This window comes from Passer montanus, unplaced genomic scaffold, assembly GCF_014805655.1.
Source record: "Passer montanus isolate IOZ18808 unplaced genomic scaffold, ASM1480565v1 scaffold18, whole genome shotgun sequence".
NCBI classification, from domain to species: domain Eukaryota; kingdom Metazoa; phylum Chordata; class Aves; order Passeriformes; family Passeridae; genus Passer; species Passer montanus.
In genome coordinates, this window is record NW_024365381.1 from 14122265 (window position 1) to 14142753 (window position 20489).

Sequence of the window (20489 nt, forward strand, 5' to 3'; positions counted from 1 at the left end):
AGAAATAAAGATAAAATCAACATTTTTTATTGCATTCTCTAACACTTTCTTATCCTTTCTCGGATATTCTCTCAGTTAGATTAATCTGCAATGGGCATTTCAAGATAAACTAATCTCTGGAAAAGGCCTGTATATCTTGAGTTTTATTTATTGTAAGGGCATCTAAAATCTCAGATACATATTCTCTGTTTCTACATATCTGTATAGATCAGTGTATGATTCTTGATGGAAAATACCTTTTTCAGGAGGGTATGTTGCTGATTTAGCCCTGCTATTTTATTAGAACTGATCTTACTTGCTACTTTCCCTCTTGCCTGAGGATCAGCAAAGTCTGTTTCTTGTTCTAACATTTGGCTTCAGTGTGCTCTTCTATCCTGGTAGGCATTTAGATTGGATTCTTCTTTGAAAGATTGCTTCCTGCTTCTCTGTCTCTCTGAACTATATTCTTTATTAAAAGTGTCTTCTAGATAAGTCATTTCTGATGCAGAGGCACAAACAACAGTCTTTTATGTTTTTCTTTTCAAGAAAAGAGGATGCTAATGGATCCATTGACACACATGTTTACTGCAGTGAAAAATGATACCAGGCTGAGACACTGCAGAGAGGTTGGAAGATTGGAGGAGAATTTAACACGAAGCAAGAAATTAGAATGAGCAGGGAAAAACAGGATTCAAGCCATTAAGGGCAAACTTAAAATCCTGATTTTAAATTAAAGAAAAAGAAAACAGGGGAGTCCAGGATAAGGAATGGCTGAGAGTTCTGAAGAAAGAAATTGAGGGTTAAGAGCTACCTTAAATCAAGAGTGTCATGCACAAAAAGAAGTTCTGAGAATGTAACATCACACCAGGATGAATAAATGAAAGTGCTGTCATTGAGCACTGTAAAACTGATGTAGATCTCTCTGCACAACCTAGGGTAGAAATGGAGTCAACTGGGTCATTGTGTGCAGTTAGGAACCATGCACTTAATGCACACCAAGAAATCAAAATCATCTTGCTGAAGTGGAGAGTCCAGGAGAAAATAGTATTGCAAATAAAAGGTTTGATCCAAGACCTGTGAAGAGAGGTTGAAATAATAAGAGGCTGATTAAGGGGTAAAAATTTTCCCCCCCTTAATTGTCTGTCTCTTTTGTGAATGAAGCATAGGGAGAACAGCTTTTTGCAAATGATGCTGAGAAGGAGCATAGGATCTCTTCCTGCATATTGCAGGTTTTTTAAAAAAATTTTTTAGCTTAATACTTCTTTCAATGGACTAAGTAACATTGTATCTTGAATGCATCTAATTTTAAACTTAAATAGTCCAAATCTAAAATATAAACTGAAAATTTGAAAAAAAACTAGACATGATAACCTGGTGGATATTATTTGACTCTAAATTAGTACTATTTTTACAGTGTCTGAAAAGCCAAATTTCAAATACCACTGGTAGTCTATACCTTTTAAAATGTCTAGGATTAGTCTGTTACATGAAACTAAACTTTTGTAATGACAAGTTGTTTAACAGGACAAGATCAGAGGAAATAGCCAGGAAAGAAGTTTCACAATTTGCAAGCTTCACAAGTTTCACAACTTGCTTCACAAGTTCTTTCAGTTAAATAAATGAGGATGTACATCACAGGATTTTTAAAACTTTGTGTATAGTATGAAATAAAGAGATAATGTATGTGGGATAAATGTATCTGTGAGTTGTGAATTTTTATTTAATATTATAATTTTTAGATGAAATTGTAAGAGGGGGTGAGAGTCCTGCACACATTTTGCCGTTGAGTGAAGGAAATTGTAGTTGTCATGGGGAGAAGAACAAGATGTAGATAGGTGTCAAGGCGACATCTACAGTATAGAAATATTCTGCAGTTGTTTTGGCATTGCTCTTTTTTAAATTATGTAATTATACTACATTGATAATTCAGTACTTCTTTATAGTTTGGATTATATTAAATAGTGGCTAATAAATACATCTGAAATTAGCAGATCCTGTTAGCATAGTAAAATCTTAATTTAATTTGTTTTTGGTTTTTTTGACTTCAGTCTTGGTGTGTTGGTGGTGTTTTTTTGTTACTTCTTTTGTTCTTAAACAAATGTTGAAATAAGCCAAGTCTAAGGGAATGAGAAAAATTAGATGTTTGCCAGTATGTGGAAAAAAATCTAATCAAGACAGAGGTTAATTGTAGGGTGATTCACTTGAAACTGATCCTAATGATACTGTCTTAATCACATTGATTTTGCCTAAGCATATTTGTTGTAACTCATGTTAACTGTATTAAAATTGGTTAATGAATCCAAAAACCTGTCAGTAAGGAGGGAACTTTCAGACTCTAAAGAAGGCTCCCTCATTGCTACATGGCAGGAGGTTCTTGGTCATTGTCTTTAGCTCTTGGGAAGAATACATTGCTCCTAATAAATGTCTAAATTTGATAGAAAGAGATCACTAACTGTTAAATTGCCTGGCAAGTTGAACTGGAAAGTATTTGGATAGAGCCAAATGTGTGATCTCAGGTCTAGAGACCAATATTGTAGATTGCACTTATGAATTAGAGACAATGGTTTTGAATAACAGAAGCAGTAGCAGGGATGTAGGGGAGGTGATATTAACTGCTGTATACAATATTAATGGGCTGTGGTGAGTGTATAATGGCTAGTTTGGGGTTCCTAAGATTAGTCAGAAATAGTCTTAAGAGGTTTAGAAGAGAGCTGTAAAAATGCAGGTTCTGGGAAAGTATATCTCATTTTAGAGATTTAAGAAGCCTGTTCTGTTGAAGTGTTACTTGAGCAGTTTTGAAGACGTGAACTTTAATCCTAAATGAAAAGGCATTGGTGAGAGCTGAAAACAGACGTTTGGTATCTAAGTAGTTGAGCAATTTATCTGGGAATCATTTGTTCTCTCTCATTTTCTCTTTTAATGTGTTTGAACCTCATGTATGGTTTTAGTAAAACATGTGCCTTTTCTTGGAGAGCATGTGTGGTGCTGATGCAAGAAATAAGAGAAAGTGTGTGATCATTGGCTCACAAAGCAAAGATGGTAGTCATGATGTATTAGAGTGCAGCAAGACAGTATAGCAGAATATACACATTAGATGGAAAGAAAGCAAGGATTGCCATTGGGCTTGCAGATGGAGCTGAGACCTCATGTTGTGGCTCGGGAAAGGAAGATATTACAGACTACTGTCAAGCAATCCCAGCCCAATTTCCTGTGCCCTGTGCCCCTCTGGGGGCAGGCTATTAACACGCCCTTACCCAAGTCAGCATGTTACTGGTTACATTTTTGTCACAAACACCATGTAAAATACAATGTATCACAGTAACAGGAATTTAAATCTGTGAAATCCATCCTTGTCTCAAGGCATTACCAGCTCCTTTTTTGCCAGCCGAATGCATTTTCAGGCATCGTAATGCATCTTCTTATGCAGTGGTTGTATTACTCCTTTCTCCTTTCTAGATGGTGTATAGATTTTTCACCTGTCGAGCTAATGGTAGAATCCTTCTCAATGAATGCTGGCTTTGCACTCTTCCACTGAACATGTTCCTTTCCAGGAAATATGCTCAGTACTCCTTTCCCCTCTAAACTTAAGATTGTCTTAGGAAGGCAGAACTACTGTATATCTCTCTTCTCTTGATTCATCACAATGTAGAAGTTCCCTTGTGTTAAAATGTGCTTTTTCCTTCATGTTACAGTTGCAGCACTGGGCAAAGGCCACGTTTTTAGTATCTCTAAATGTATGAGAATAGCTATTTACTTTATATTTCCCTTCAAGCAGATAGTAGTCTGGAATTGCAAGCTTCTGGAGGGCAATCTTTCCATTTTGCACCATTGTCAATTGACTTGGATTGTGTCATCAGCATTATGTGCAGTTGTGTTTGGCATGAACATAGTCTGAAGGGTGCAAGGAGATTGCTGGTTTTCCTGTAACTGTAAAGTGAGTGACCTTACAGCTCGGAGCTTTACTCACAGACCCAAAAGCACCACTCAGCACTGTGCAGGTGGTCAGTGAACACTTGCAGCAGTTGATGGTTTTTGTGCATCATCTGTGTCATGCATCCTTTCTTCTTGATTATCTTCATTTCAATGTGTTTTGGTAGTTGCTGAAGTAAAAAAAAATACAGAAAAATTATGTATGCTATTGTTACATGTTCATAACACTCCTCTGAGAAGAATTCATGTATCTTCTGGAGAGTGGCTGAATGAAAACTGGTGTGATGAGCCACATGTATTTCATAAAGGGGACACTGAAAAGCCGCTAATGAAGTTGTGGGAAGTGGACTCTTGAGTCCTCATAATTTCCTGAATGCTGTGATTAGCATCCCACAGAGCATTGTAAAACCATTTATAAATCATAGTCAGTGACAAAGAAGGTTCTGGAATGTCAGCTGTGTTGTGCACCTTTCTGTAGTTACAAAATCTTGTGAACAGGGGCCAGAATATTTACAAAAACAAGTATATGTGTGCTGTGATGGGCACTCTTAGCAGCAGTATGACAATTAATGCTTTCGGGAGTAAAGAATAAATGGAATAAAACTTCTTCCAATGTAGCAATACTATTAGACTAGGTTCTTAAGTTATTTTGCTAAAAAATTTTTTATGATCTTTGTATTTTTCTGTTACTAAACCCTTTCTATTTTAAATGAACGTTCATATTAAAAATGCTTGCACTAATTTTGTCCCACTGTTTCCCTTCAAACAATTTGTCTAGCTGTTTTCAGTTTGCTGATCTACATATTTTCTTATTATTTTATAACATTTTATCCTAGTGTTCCAGATATGCCAGGGAACTAATTTACATATACCTGAAATCTCTGTTTTTCATTTAATATTGTTGCTGTTAACTAATATGTGTTTCTTAAAATGTGTTCTGATATAAAATGATTAATCTCAATTACTAAGCTCCATTGGATGGGAAAAATTAATGCAGATATTTTTGGAAATTATTTTGCAAAAATGGAAAGTTGAAATTCATTCTACATCAGTGTTACAGTGTTTATTTGAAATGGTATATTTCTGAAAAGTGTTCTAAAGCATACACTTGAATTCAAAAGTCACTAAATCAGAAGTATTGTACTGATCCCTAGATTTTTCATCCAGCAGCTTGTATTTAATTTTTGCTCTTTAGTCCAATAGCAATATTCCAGAGAGTGTTATTAGGATGTGACCAGTGAAAAAATAATCTCTGAGTTTGGGAGAATTTTACAACAGTATATATTAGAGTGGACTCATATTTTGGTGTCTCACCAGAGCAGGGAGCATAGCTTGAAGCAAGGACAAGAAAACTGATAACTTGAGCTCTGTTTAGAAAATTAGTGGAATGTAGTTCATGCATTCTAAAGGCTTCAGAGGGTATTTTAACGTAAGCTTTCCACCTCTTGTTCAGCTTTTTTTCTTCCATGTGCTTTTTGGAGCACTGATCTTTCAGTCTTGAACTCAGCAAATCCCTTAAATTTGGCAGAACTTTAAGGTTTTCCATTTGTCTTCTGTTGCTTATTGCCTGCTTTTCATTTATTCCTTTGCATCAACTTTTTCATAATTGAGTAACTGTAACTGTTGTAAACATGTCATCTAGAGATGGGGTGGATGGCAGAGAGAATGGGATCTTTTCCTAGTGCTTGCCAAACTAATGAGTAGGTTTTGTGTGCTTTCCTAAAAATATATGGATTTTCTCCAGATCTCTGTGCACTGAGACTGAAATCTCTTCTGTAAGAAGCATCAGAAAAATTAATTGATAGCTTGATACAGAAAGTAATCAGAACTTTGATGCAATTCAGTACTCTCTGCATGTATGTGCTCTTTCCATATAGTTGCTCACTAAGTAATGGCCAACTACTTCTGTTGCGGTCTTGTATTTCAACAGTATTTTAAACTCTTCCATTTCTCTAGACATGTTAGGAGCATGTATCCATATGCACACAGAAAAGAATTTAAATAAATTTTTATCTATGCCCTTTTTAGCAGTCATAGTATGAAGAAATGTTTTTTTTTCTGCTTTCTGTTTTGTTCCCATTTAGAATACTTTTTCTAAAATGTAATTTATTCTGGTACTCTGCTTAAGGATGTAACTTTTTTTGGTCTAATTCCTGGCCTGTTATGATGAGTAATCAAGTGTTTCTTTCATCTAGTAAGATTGTTGTGTTTATGAATCGATTATCTTTCTTCAGCTGCTAAATTTCTCAATTCTGTTTCTAAGAGTGTTCAGTGTTCTTCAAGGCAAGAAGAATTTTACCTTTTTTTAACTCTGTTCCTCTGGCCCAGTCCATGCAGTCAAATTGTGGAGAGGACTTTAGACTTTTTTGCTGTGTGAGCATGTTTTCTCTTTCTCAACCTGTCATTTAATTAGACAAGATTAAGGAATGAAATATAAAAATGCATTTTTTCTAAGCAAGCATTATTTTTGGAATGATTTGGATGAACTGGTTAAGAAGTGTTTGTGGGAACATAATGTTTATCTTTTGTCAGAATTTATTCCCATTCTCCCATTTTCTTGTTGGTAAAAAGTGTTTGTGGGAACATAATGTTTTTCTTTATCTTTTGTCAGAATTTATTCCCATTCTCCCATTTTCTTGTTGGTAAGTCTCCTCAGACATTTTAAAATAATGATTCTCATTTCTAGAAAGCTCAGAACTGTAAGTTAAGAATGTTTTGTCAGTGTGTGATTGTAATGTAGCATCCATTTTCATGCCTTTTTATTGGTATCCTAACATTCAGTGTTTGATCTATAATTTTTTTGGTCAGGCAGAGAATACCTGAGAGAATGGGGCAGGAGAGAAGAGTCAGCTCAACATTTAAAATATTAAAGTGTCCCAAACCAACAAACAATCAAACTAATGAAAAAAAAAAAAAAAAAAAAAAGAGAGAGAGCGAGAAAAGAAAACAAAAAAATAAAAAACCTTAGCCAAATTGTTCCAAAAGTTTGTATTGCATGTGAGAAACCTTTCTCAACAGCAATACAAAATGATGGCCCACATCGCTCTCTGTAAATGTGATTCCTTTATAGGTTACCTTCATCTTAGTTGACTATACTTCTGTACTAGGATCAGATCCTTTTGATTATAGAACTGACTTCCTCGTGTAACTGTTGCTTATGTTGGTCTCGACACCAGGAAACTGGAAGGTGCTCTACTTAATGGAACATTATTTTACAAGAATTCCAAAGATGGTCCTTGAGTTAAAAGATCTCTAAGTTTAACTCATCACCATGTTAAACATAACCATGAAAAGAGTTATTGGATGTGTGTTGAACTATGGTATGTTGAAGAGGAGCCAATGCAGAGGTGACCTGATCAATAAACTATAATTAAATTGCCTGTTTTTGGCAATGCTCTTCAACAATTGCTTTTAGAAAAATGAAATTTTGGGGAGAAAAGAGAAACAGTTTTTTTAATAACTTTGTAGCCCTATAATGGAATAGAAAAAAACCAGAATATATGGTTATTTTTTGTAATGGTAACAGTGTAATGCAAGGTTTCATCTTATCCTGCTCAAGGGCCTGTGCTGGGTCATGTGTACTTCATCATAAGAATAAATTGTCTGGAAAATAGAATCTCTTGAGCTTTTCTGGATAGAACCTATATAGGAAACTTGAACATTATATTTATGACCAAATAATCTTGGCATAATGTTTTCATTTTAATTAATTTTTTGTGTGTGTGCTTCTCTAATATAGACAGGGAGTGAAGGAAGTTGGAAGTGAGTACATATTGAGATTTGGGAAGAGCTCTTCCTGTGGTCAGGTAATGAATAAAAAATTCAGAATGGTATTAAATGAACCTGTGCATGTAGCATTCCATGAAGATACATGATATATGTATCTTACTTGGTACAGTGTGTCTGGTAATGGATCCATTTAAAACAATCAGAGTTGTGTGTTTTTTGGTTTTTTTAAATTTAAATTTTTTTTTAATTTTTGATCACCTTTTGAAAGTCTCAGACTTTCACCATCATCTCAGACCACCATTACTGTAAAAAACAAGGTATACTGCTAGTATATTTAAAATACATATTCCATTGCATGCTGTTTTAAAAAAGCTTAACTTCTTGTGTATGGCTGAAATGAATAAAGGTATTTAAGCTCAACTCTGGACCCATATTATTTATTTATCTCTGGAAACAGCTGTGTAAATCACAGTGAGATAAAGATAGTGTATTAAATTTCTCTTCCATCAATTGTTGCATAGAGAGTTTCTCCTAGGGAAGTCTTATGAAATCAATTAATAAATATTTAGACTATTTATAAGTGATGTTGTATAGAAGTAGGAAGTGGTGGTTCTTTTTATATGTCATTAGGGAACCTTTTTGTAGTGTTACATATTTCTGTGAAATAATGAGTAAATGTTTACAACCATAAATTATATGCTTACCACTCTGTTGTTTTTCAAAAGAAAACAAAAATATTTTGCTACATATCTGGTATTTGAAAATTAGCTAATTTAGCTAATAAACACATCCTGGGCTAGTGAGTAACAGGATGTGAAGCTTTCTAATAGATGTCTGGTTACTCTTGACTGTCTTTCCCTCAATATTCCTGTCTTTAATATTGATTTGAAATATATTTAGTAAGTAGATAGCAAAATTCATCTCGCTGTCATATTCTGGTAGCTGTTTTTTAAAGTTTCATTTATTTAAGAAAGCTTGCATCAGTTTTAACCTCCTGATATAAAGAAACTCATGTCCATCACCACTATGCTTTGGAAAAGGGGAGGTTATGTTGTGAAGTAGAATATCTTGCAACCAGACCTGTAAATATTTTAAACTGCTAAAGAATTCTACTGACCATAGCAAAAGACACATCATTCACTTGTGTTGAACAAACACTTTGGTACTGAGAGGCAAGATAACAATGACAGTAGTAATTATTGGTGCTGCTCTAGGTGCAAATAAAAGGCACAGCATTCTTGTTTAACCTTGGTGTATAGTTTATTGAAGGAATTTGTCACTTCATTTTGTTCTGAAGTTAAAAAGGAGAAATGTTATTGAAAAATTTTGCACACCTTCTGCAAGAAATTCAACGTGAACATTCCTTCTGCCATACAAGCTGTTTAACTTCGTCAAGGAAAAGGCTAAGATTTTACTCCAAATAAATGTAGTGGCAGCTACTAACAGTCTTGAAATAATTTACATGGAATTAATCAACACCTGAAAAGGTGGCTGAACAGACCATAAAACTTATTTTCAGAGGAACCAGTTATAACATTTTCAACCTCAGGTGATGTTATTATTATTGGTTAGCATCGTAAAAACTGGACACCCATGTGTTCATATTAGTATTACATTTCAAGTTGGTGCCTTTATGAAAAATCTGAAAACAGCAAATTTATGTCGTCCAAGATTATTTAGATTTATATTAAATTTGAATTAACTGTGATTAGAGGAGACAGAATTAGAATTGCATCTGAAATACTGTAATTATATTTTGATTCTCATGTCTTTGCAAACAAGTCAATGTTTGCAAGTTACAGAGGTTGAGAAAAAGGAGATTGGAAAATACAGGTTATATTGCGGATTTTAAATCTGTAAAATACAGATGGAATTTTACAGGTTTAAAATTTACCATTGTTTACAGATTGTAAAATGCAGTCAGAATTTTGGTGGCTGTTTGATTCAGTCTCTATGAAAGCATATTTATATGCAGCAGGCAAAAGCTGCTGGAGGGCTGGTATATCTGAAAAGTTCAATTGAGCATAAGGAATCTGTTCTGAAGTAAGAATTCCAGTGCTAGTTATGTTGGTAGTATTGTGTAGTGATGGACGGAGTGCAGGGAGAAAATCACCACTTTATCAGTGTTATTTGTCCAATTTTCAGGTCATGTTTCCCTATATACTACACTTCTGGAGTATCTGAATAGCAAACATAAAGAATTTTTAAAATTTAAAACATATAGTTCCCTGAACTTGGAAAACATGCTTTAGTATTATCTAAATGTACTTTTTCCCCCTCTGACTTGAAATGTAATGCTTTATGATTATGTATATTTTAAATGAAGTCTCTGGGTTTTGATGTTTTGGCAGTCTAATTCTTTTCCTCTGTATAACGTGGTTAGAAAATGGGTGAGGCACTATTGTCCTGAGACACTTTGGATGTGTGTGGATGCTTCTGTGAATGCTGGTTGCAGGATCAGGCTCTAAGTTAGGGGTGCAAAGCAGGAACAGTAAGTCCTTTGAATACAGAAGGACTTAATTATACCAGCAGCAGCACGTGACACCCTGTGAGCACTTTTGTTTTTTACATGGTTCTGAAAAGTGCAGTCTGCCTGTGTTTTAAGTAGTCCATATACAGATTAAGTGGTGAGGTTCCTAAATTCAAGCAGGAACACAAAGTGTTCACATGCGCAGATTTCATTGTGATGTAAAAATCACATACAATTACAAAATTTCTTCAATCTTCTTTTCCTAATGGACTGCTTTTTGGAGCCTTTAACTGTGTTTGTCCTAATAATGCTCTGTTAGTTTGTAGAACATAATAATCACTGCATTTACAAAACTAAATATTTGGATTTTTAAATAAATTTTTTATGAGGGATGGATAGTTCTCTGATTAGAACAAAGTTACAGATAAAACGTAATAAGTTTGTTTCTTCTAAGCTCCAGTACTGATAGTTTTATAAACTACAGGTAAAATTTTATGTTTCATGTTTTAGGTTACCATCCAAGTATCTTTCGTAACTTTTTTTAGAAATGCTTGCCTCATCTTTCTCCATTTTCACATGACTGGTCACACATTGTGACTTCTTTCTATGTTTTACTGCTGCTTTTCATAAAAAGAAGAGTGTGAGAGAAAGCAATCTTAAGAGTAAAATTTATTTTCTCTGTAATGTATATTTAATATGTATTAACACTGACATTGGTAAGGCTTAGTTTTGAAAAAGTTTTCCCTAAATACTCCAGCAGTATGGGTTTGTTGTATATCTGCAGAATACAGCTCTGGCTACCTCCTTCCAAATGCATGCACATGCACTGTGCCATTCCAGCCAACTCCTAAATAATTGCTTTTGAAATTCTTGCAGTAAAAATATTCTCCCTAACTGGTGCTCCAGAAGTTCGAGTTTATTACATTAGATATCTTGAAGACTCTTAAGAACAGTATCAGAGCTCTATCAGAACGGGTTGAGTTCTGTGGCACTGTTTATTTACTGTATTTTCCTGCAATTTTCTTCACTTTTTTTCTTCACTTACTGAATAGATTTTCAGCAATGACCATGCCTACATAAGATTCAGTCAGAAAAAGTCAGATTTAAAATTAATGTGATATGAGCTTTTGTCTGCAAAGTCTCCCTGTCCTACTCAAATGTCAGTAGCAGTTATCTGTAGAAGTGGAAGCAAGCAGCCATGACCCTTGTAGCTTACTTTCTGAGCTTCCAGGACTTGGATTGCCCTAAGACAGATGCAGTTTCGTATCCATGGATAGATTTTTGTAGAAAGAATATCCAAGTCTACTTTCTTTTACATATCAAATTCTTTAAACTCAAAGCATTTTATTTACAGTGAATTTCACAATCTCATAGCGCCTTCTAAAAATCCTAATATTTTACATCAACCAGGTCTCCCTAATTCCATGCTAATTTAGTTTATAAAACTTAGTCACCTTCTGAGGCATAACATCCCTCAAAAAAAACAATGTTCTTTATTTCCCAGCATCTGGTATTGATTGATGTGCCTATTGTTTCTGATGAGTATTGTAGTTTCCTAGCTGCAAGAATTCTTCTGTCATCTTCTTTGTGAATAAAGATTTCAAGGTAGGCATTGAAAGTTCCTTCTAGTAACTGCGAATGCATTTATTTCATTTAACTTTCCCGCTGTAGTCCTGCAATTAATGTGCTGTAATAATAATCTCAAACATAATTTGCATTTATGGCATCTGTGTCAAGTCTTTCAGTTCCACTGTGCTTTAAAAATACTTGCTATAGCTTTTATGCATGTCAGAATTGGCTTCTCAAAACTTCTGTAGACTTTAGTAACCTCTCATTAAGCTTCATCACCACCTCTCTGCTTGGTTTATGTGTGTAATAGGGAGAAAAAACTTGGTCATTGATATTTTACAAAGCATCTTAAATTGTACTCCACAGACATCTTTTCTGCTGCTTCTGGTGATTGTGTCACCAGCTTCTTCCCAGCGTTTTCTAAAAGACCATTTAGTTTTCTTATAAAATTCTGTCTTTATTCTCAGCAGTCATTTCACCACAGAGCAATCAGTAGTGTTAAACAGCTTGTTATCTTATACAGGTGATATTTTATACCTCACTGTATAACCTGCCTTCTATCCTTTAGAATCCCTGGTAGTCTCCACATAAGAAGGATGTCTGTATCATCTATTTATGGGACCATTTATTTTGTCAAAGTTTTCTTGAGGCCCACTTGTCTTGGCAGTCCAGAGTGCTCAAAGTATTAAAAAATTTTTTCCTGTACTTATGTGTCAACGTGGCACTTTGGGACATGGTTTGGTGGTGGCCTTGGCAATGTTAGGTTAATGGTTGGACTTAGAGGTCTTTTCCAGCCTGAAAACTCTTATGACTATGTGAATCTACTTGTCTGTCTAGAATATTTTGCTTTTAACAAAACCAACTTCAAAAACCATTGTTTCACTTAAGTTTCTCATTTACCTACCTCTGTGTAGATATCATGTGTATAATGCAGCGTGATGGGGTAGCCCCTGCCTTCTAATCTTCTGCTGCCATTTGTTCTAATCTTCATTTGCAATTTTCAAGTGGGGGAGCAGACTGATTTTCTTGTTTCGTTGTTGCTTTTTTGATTTTGTTAAGGGCTAGAGGTGTAGATCCTGTATGCCCCCACTTTGTGGAACTGAACTCTAAATGCCATCCAGTCTCTCCTTTAAGTTACTAGGAAATTCCATCCTGAGAATGCTGAAGCAGGGTTGCTTGCTTAAAAAAGAATACAAAGACTTATAAACCAATAGCCTACTGTCTGTTTTTGGGCCTTAGCCAGACTCGAGTAAAAAGGGTTTGTGCAGTGTGTGTGACTCTGGTAGGAGGTAGCTCAGAACCATGGAGAGCTCTTGTAAATTCCAGTATGGGGAATAATGGACATCCTTGATTTTTTTCTTCTTATTGTTGCTAAAATTAGCCTGACCTATTCAGAAATGAAGGAAGCTGAAGGGCTAGAAAAAGCCTGCACTGAGAGTACGAGCAAGACTGTAATACCTGTTATAAAAGAGTAGTTGGAAAAAGCCTAACTTGCAAGTTAAGGAATTGTGTGATACTACTGTAAAGCAGCTAAACATAGGAGCTGCTGGCTGTCATAGTCACATCCTTATTATAACGTGTTCACCACAAAAGAAAATACTGCTTTTCTCACAAATAATGAGTTTATACACAATTATTCTATGAAGGAAATGGCTTTCTCTGTGGCTGTGTAGGTTTACTTAGGAAACAGTAAGAATAACACGATTTTAGGTTTTTCCTACAAGTGCTTGACTTCCAAATTGATTCAAATGGTGATTTAAAATTCTATGTTTTGTTACTTATTATCAGTCTGAAATACTTGAATGGGATTTCACTAGAATTACCTTTGAGAACTTAGGCAAATTTAGCTTTTAATTCTTCTGTTACTCTGACATACTAATATTTCTTTAATAATTATAGACCTTACATGGAAAATGAATTTAAAATCTTATTTTTAAAATGTTTACCTTATAAAATAAAGTATTCTTTGGTAAAAAAAAAAACACAAAAACAACAAAAAACCAAAAAAACCCCAAACATCGAGTTTGCTTTAATTGCTGTAGAAAAAGTTAAATATATCTGGGCACAGAGATACAAAAATCCCACCTTACAAATAAAAGAAAATAGCCCACTCATTAAAGCTGATAGTTGCTAACACTCACCATGGTTTGACAGCAAATTTATGCATTAGGGATACTTGTTATAAATAAAAATGGGAATTCTGATTAACAGTGTAAACTTAAAATATATGTTTAAAAGGACATAACAGGAGCTAAACAAGAAGCTAATACTTTCAAAGGTGTTTTAAACTCAGCAAGTTTTAAACTCACCTGTCATTTTTCCTTAATAATGTGTCATGTGAATTTTGAGAGGAAAAGGCATTGGCAGCATTATGTGAGGTTTTGACTTGCAACTTCATAGCTCTGTTTCATTCTTAGCCTTACTATTGTACAAAGTGCTTTGAGTTTTTCAGTTCCTTCACTTTTAAATAAATGAATAGATCTTAGATCAGTGGTACACTTGAGCTATGTGATGCTGAGGATCACATGCAGAAAGCAATCAACTTTTGGTGGCATGGAGCTCTACAAAAGCTGTAAACCAGTGTAAATTAGACAGCATAAACCTATATGCTAATGCAAGTAAATTGCTTCTCATACTTGAATTAGCTCATTAGGTGTCTTTTTTTGGTGCATTTTAGTGTGCACCAAAGTAAAAGAAAATTGGAGTGCCAAGGGAAATTTTTTTTCAGGCTAAGATTCGCATATTTTGGCACAGTGGAATTAAAGTTAAGGCAGATGCTTCTTTATCATATGGCAATATTACTATTTGCAATCCCCACTAAAATTTGTCTTGCTCTAATAAAAGTACTGCATAAAACATGGTTCAATTTGAACTAGAAAATGGTGATAAAAAAGCAAATCTGATTATTTAGGTAATGATGCCCTTTGACATTCTTTCCCTGATATGGCCTGCTCAAAACTGTATTCCATCATTTCTGTCAAATCATCCAGTCTCCAAGCCTGCCATATATAAGAAGAAAGTCTTTTAGCTCAGTTCTGTGACTGTTTATTTCCCCCCCACGCCCAGCATCTGAATACCATATAGCCTTCACTATGCTTTGATTTTGCAGAACCTCCTGGTTGCAAATATCACTTCAGTTTTCTTATGGCTGCCAAGTGTCATGCATTTTTGCATAACTATTACAAACTCAGCAGCTCTCTCATCTGCTTGTCTTTCATCTTGATTTATAAACATCCAGCTGAGTTGTGAACAGACTGATGCTAAGTTTCCTGGTTATTAGGTTTTTGCATGTTGCTTTGATGCCAGCCAAAAGAGAAAAGATCTTACCTCTGATCTTGCTTCTGATGTTTGCAGCCATTAAGGATTGACTCGGGGAAGCAAGTGGAAAAGAAAGGAAAGTTTAGTGGAGCGATTCAGCAGAAACAAGAATGGAAAAGTCAAATATTACCTTAAGGTTGTTTTTTTTCTCCCTCTCTGTTCCTTTCCCAAGGCATTCCGATTATTCTACTGATAGGAAGGTGCACTTTCCCCAAGAAGAGGCAGCTGTACTTTGGTCCCAGATGAGCAGTGAAACAGGAGGAAAATGTTCTATTAAGTTTTGTTAAAAAAGGATGCACCATTTCTGTTTGTTAACTCTCAAATGACTAATGCAGGGCAGAAAGCACTGTTCTGTTCAGCTTCTTGATTCAACTACTATATATTTTTGAAAGCATTTTTGGTGCTTTAATTAAAAGGGAAGAAGCAATGGGGAATCCTTTACTTAACGGAATCATCTGTTTCAGTGGCTGTTTCCTTTATCTGTTTTGCACTTACATGTTTAGGAACTACTTTATCCTACCTCATGAGCCAAATTTATCCAGGTGGAACCCCTAATCTTCAGAATTTTTTATGTGTTTATTTGCAAGTTTGCGAAACAAATCAATGTCACCAATTCTTTCTTTTTATAACACATAAGTTGTGTCCTTCTAACTTCCATAGCCTGTTCTTTTACTTCATTGCTTCCAAAGATTCTCTTCCTGTTTTTTTTTTTTTTTTTTTTGGAATGAGGCTTCTGCAAGGATTATCAGTAGATTATTAACTTACTAGTGTGGAGGAAGTTCATGCCTGATGTTAGAGGTTTGAATTTTTATTATTCATCAACTGTGGTTTTATTAGAATAGGGTTCTATGGAGTCAATACAGTAAGTAAACAAGAGAAAATAAACCTTTACTATCGTGTGATTGTCCTGTTCATTTTCTGAGGTGATTTTTATCTTCCAAAGACATTTCATTAGTTCAGATTAAACAAAGATAACTTCTCACTTCACTGTGCTTCTGGTTAATATATTATCCTTGTAGTTTAAAAGGATTGTAAAAGTGAAGATGGCTTTATCCATTGCTTATTAAAATGAATCCATATATGTAATTTCCTTGGAGGAGTGCATTGTTTCTGTAATTGACTCTCATAATTCTAAAAGAAGAATCACCAATAAGTTTTTGTCTGTTTGACAGAAAATCTTGTATGTTTGTCAAGTATGCTGCTCTTTTAAAGTACAATTCCCTCTTTTGTTCAAAATTACATTGATTAAAAAAAAAAGAAATTACTGTATCTTTTTTGAAGCTTTTGAATGTAATATGTTACAAGAACTATGAGCACTTATATTTATTACTGTATCTAATACGAAGGAGTGCTTATTATTTTCAAACTTTATTTGGTATTTGGTACTGTTGATTCTTTTATCTAGTTTAGAAAAGTAATTACTTCTGATTAGATTCTTAACTCCTGATAAACTCTTTCAAGGTCAGTGTTCTATGTATAGCTTTAGCTTAAAAGCCCCCGAGTGCTGTGGGTATGGACTCCTCTGAGCCACTGCTGTTGTGATAACTGAACCATTAGGTGTTTATGTAGCATAATTTTGAGGAATATTTGCTCTCTGATACTAAAAGTACCTAAATTGGTGTTTTGATAGTTTGTTTTTTATCTCTGACCAGAAGCTATGTAGTTGAAGTAGGATTAGTACTTAGCTCCATTGTGGTTTTTCTTATTGTTTGTGTGTGCTTTGTTTTTTTTTTTTTCTTCCAGTAGAAATAAATTTAGTAACTACAGGGGCATAGGACCCTGAATTTGCCATAAATTTTATGTGGTTCACCTTAGGCGTTCTCTATGTAATTAGCTCTTCAAAGGGAACCAAATGTTTTTTAATTGAAAAAGTGCTCAGTTTTATTAGAGTAACAGTTAGGATAATTAACACTTTAAGTTTTGCAAACTCAGTGAATAGGGAAGAAAGAAGAAAAGGGAAAAAAAATTTACAAGCTTTTTTCTGCCCACATTATCATTGTGAGTGTACTCTTGCTTCTACTTGCTCACAGTTTATTCAGTGCCTTTAAGCCTTGATCTGCGTGAAGAAAGCTTGTGTTTCTTTGGAAGATAGCAGGAATTTCCTTGAAATTTTGGAAGTTGTATTCTTTTGCTATGGAATATTTTTAAAGAGCTGTTCAAATTATTTGTATTTTGTTTTCTCCAAATTTCCAGATCTGTGATTTTTCCAGTGATTATTCTAGTGATTTTTAGAATTTTGATAGAAAGAAAATTCTTTCCAAGGTTTCCTTAACATATTCATAATTTTTATAAATAATAAAAATACATAAATGATAAAAGATGTGAGAGAATATATTAATACTCTTCTATTAATTTTATTAAAATTAATGTTAAATATTATATATTGGATTTTATTTTTTATTTCTTTCCATTTCAAAGTTTTGCCTGATATTTTGATCATGGAGTAATGCTTAGAGATGGGTAAACAATTATTTGACAAAACTGCTAAATGGCTGAACTGCTTTAATTGATTATGCAGATTTATATCTTTCATTCAACATGTATAACATCTTTCAGCTGCAAATTTGATGGTATCTGTAAATATTAATGAATCAACTTCAAACATAATTTTGAAGTTGGCAAATATTAACAAGGGAAATTGGGGCCTGGTGAGACTGACTTGTAAAATGTACTCATAAAATCAATACAAAGACTAAAATATTCTTTGATTTAATTCTTTGGTTGCTAGATCACATTGTATCTTAATCTAGATATAATGAAAGATGGTAGTTAAAAATATTCTGATTGAGTGATTGATCTTTGTGGATAATCTGTGATTAGCTAAATAACAAGTAGAAAATGTGGTATTTTGAAAGAAATCATTAGATTATTTCTCACAGTTATGATGAAGATAAATCAAAAGGAAGTTGTTCTTAGAGAATGTGAAATTAAAGGGATTTCTTTTTTTATTTCAGTTACTAATTTCACTGACTGCTGGAATAGTGGAATTAGATGTCAACCTCCAACCTCCATGATGCAGTTCTGTTTCCTTCCTTCTGTCACGGACAGGGTAAGCCATTCTTCATACGTGTTACAAAGTTAGGATTTTTTAAAATGTACTGCTATTTATGTGACTGATAAAATACATTGCATGTTTGCATGTTGTGCCTTTTACAATAATATTTTTTGCGCATCAAAAGCTGTAAAAATTATTTTATTTCATGGAATCACATCATAGCTGGCTTTAGGAAGTTTCTTTGGGGATCTTCCAGCCCAACCAGTGACCAAGGTAGGGTTGGTTGGAATGCATTGCCTGGGTCTGTGCCCAGACTCCCGGAATGGAGACTTCACTGACACATTTTGCTGCACTTTCACCAGTGTGACCATGTGATGTACTAAATACAAGGAATTTATTCCAATGCAACATGTTGTATAAAATAAGCTATCATGAGAATTTTTATATAATGAACTGGTTATTTGATCATGAAAAAGAAACAACTGCAATTGTCCTGCAGATTTATTTTCTAGATATTTTGAATCAATTTCTACTTTCTACTTTTTCAAAAATTTTGCATCAAGCATTTGTATTTATTATAACCACTTTTTTGGGGTTTTTTTTTGAGGAATAATTTCCATTAACATCTGATTGATTTATTGATGTGAAATTTCTTAAGTATGTGGGTTTTGGTTTTGTGGCATTTTTTTGCTTGATTTGGCTTCATTTTGTTTTGGTTTTGTTTCTGGTTTTCTTCTTAATGGTGGATATTTAGACTTCTGAAGGGTAAAAATCCAGAAATTACCTGGGTAATTTGTACCATTTTGAACAGCAAGGAGATAATGTAAAGCAATATAATAAAATAGAAAGTAATATTAGAAATTATTTTGGATTGAAAGAACTAAGACCTTATTCAGTGCTTCAAAGATTATTATTCTTGATAATAGCTCAGGTATTTGTGGTAGTTAGGGATCACTGATGGAGGAGGAGGAGGCTTATAGGAAATAATTGCATACATTCCTTAATTACTTTCCTACATGATTCTGATTGAATTTAGACTTGTGAGGGAAATTGCACTTATTATTCTCTCAGCTTTAGTTTTTTCCACTACACACCACCTTAAGAACTTGAAAAAAACAGTAGCCACCTTGGTTTGGTGATCTCTGTCGTGTCTTCGCTGTTCATCAGTCTTTTTAGGGAATTTATTGATGCTACTTTGGTTGAAAATGCAGCAACTCTTGAGCTGTTGATGATCTCCTACTTTGTATTTTACATGTGCTCATCCTGTTGATTTATTTTGGTTGCATCAGTAAATATTGACTTCCTAAGAGAAGAATAAATTTGGCACAAGTTACTAATTGGTCATTCTGAATATTTGTCTATTTATTCCTGTGCCTTCCATTCTGAAGGTGTTTTCATTTCAAATTTTTGCAAAGTTGTTTTCCGGTAAAAAAAGGCCTGTTAAATTGAAAATAGTTTCTGGGCTGCTCAGCTGAGCATTTTACATCAGATACACACTATAAGCTCCAAAATAATACCAGAATCTTCCCCTACATTCCCCTGCTTTGAATGTTTTGTCTGTATTATATTTTGTATTGTGCTAAAGCTTCTAAATGAATCTTCAGATGACTCTTCTCACGTTGATAATCTTGCTTTTAGACTTGAGGTTTTAATTCCTCAAGTCCTATTAATTTACCTTCTTCATAATCTCTGTAAGTCTGAAAAGTCATCAAGCTCTTCTACATTCTGTGACAGAACCTCTTCAGTGAAATTTCAGGAAGGATAAATCACATTGTGTCTTTCTCCAAAGCTTGTTTGATTGGTTAGGATTTTGTTTTCTAACCAAATGAGTGGACCTGGAGCTTCGACACAGTTAAGGAAGTCTCTCAGTACCATCTCTTCTTCTCAAATGTTTAATTTGAGAGTAATCTGCAGATTCTGTCAGATGCATAGACTGTATTTATTCATGTTCAAGTATAAGAGAATATCATGCAAATTGCTCAGAGCAATCTGTACAGATATAAAATTATACTTTTAGAGAAACACTAGTAAAGAGGGAGCTGTGGATGTATAAGTAAATAGTGAGTGAGTCTAATGATTATGTCTACTTATGGCCTCTATATATGTGAATAGAAGTTAAGAAAAAAGAAGTAAATTTCTACAATTATTAAGTGTATATATGGAATACTATGAATTGTGTGTCCTTGTTCCAGAAAAAAGAGGAAGTGGATAGTTTTTATGGGGAGAAAAAATATAACTAAACCAGTGAGCTTGACTAGGAAACAAAATGAACTTCATTTTGGATACTTTTAGAACACAAACATTAATACATGCTCTGTCAATGTGTTTCTGTTCTCTGGTTGAAGAAAACAATAGATATAATTTGTATGTTAATAAAGGTAATTAAAGAGTTATAGATGAATGAAATGCTTTCCAAATTGTTTCCAGTCACGATTCTAAAAATGTTTGCAACTAGATGGGAAAAGGTCTCTTGGGATTGATATATATGAATGCTAGAAT

General features: G+C 34.1%; 1 protein-coding gene across 4 annotated transcripts in view; it reads left to right on the plus strand.

Annotated features, from left to right (window-relative positions):
- The window catches only part of FUT8 (fucosyltransferase 8), a 97189-nt gene that overhangs the window by 23864 nt on the left and 52836 nt on the right, over positions 1-20489 (plus strand). For 3 of the 4 annotated variants that reach the window (XM_039705397.1, XM_039705400.1, XM_039705398.1), the window contains exon 3: positions 17950-18044. The gene's annotated coding sequence lies outside the window, so the exon portion shown is untranslated. Of the gene's footprint in view, positions 1-7648; positions 7716-17949; positions 18045-20489 lie in introns of all 4 variants that reach the window. The other variant, XM_039705399.1, reaches the window with a different exon arrangement.